Below are 778 nucleotides of genomic sequence, written 5' to 3' on the forward strand. Positions count from 1 at the left end.
TTTTCTTCATATACTCCTGACATTTGCTGTCCTTTCTTTCTACGTTGTCTGTGTCAGCTGACACGACACTAAATGTTCGAAAGCTTTGGCTTTTTGCTTGATTTGAAAAATATAGTTCCCATCTGTTTTGACAGCTAACTGTTTTGATTAGCTTTTATTTTAGTTTTATTCCAAACTTTTGTTGTTAATTGAGGACACAAATATAAAGCTTTACAGTAAATACTCTTGTCGGTTTTCTGGTCTGCGTTTGCAAATGTTTTATAGTGTGTTGAAAGCAACTGTTTTAATGAGTAAAGTATTTGACTTGCTGGGCCGATCTGTAGTGTGCTGTAAAGTGTATAAGGAGATTGATGTGTCCTATCTGCAGTATTCAACTATTTTATTCGCTTTCAGTTTATAAAATTATGTTGGATGATCTCTGGAATTGTGCCTATGTATAGCAATGTCCTATTTAGATGACAATCATTTATTTATTTATTTCATTGATTTACTGCCTTAAAAGACATTGGGTTTTTTTGCTTCCAGAAATATAGGCCAAACACCACGAGGAGATTTAAGTGTTTGATTCTGAAATGTAAGATGATGTCTTTGCAGCGTAGTTCAGATTTAGGCATGTGTTGCAATGAGGTGAAGTACCAGGGAGGGCAGGAGGACAGCCAGCCACCAGCTGTGAGAAATCATCTTCCAGTGCAAGACTGGGAGGTGTAGGATACCTGAAAACATGAAGCTGGGAGTGGTAGTAAGGGCACATCCCTCAGAAGCGAAGCAAAATAAGGAT

The sequence above is a fragment of the Eurypyga helias genome, unplaced genomic scaffold (assembly GCF_000690775.1).
Source record: "Eurypyga helias isolate BGI_N326 unplaced genomic scaffold, ASM69077v1 scaffold2486, whole genome shotgun sequence".
Lineage (NCBI taxonomy): Eukaryota > Metazoa > Chordata > Aves > Eurypygiformes > Eurypygidae > Eurypyga > Eurypyga helias.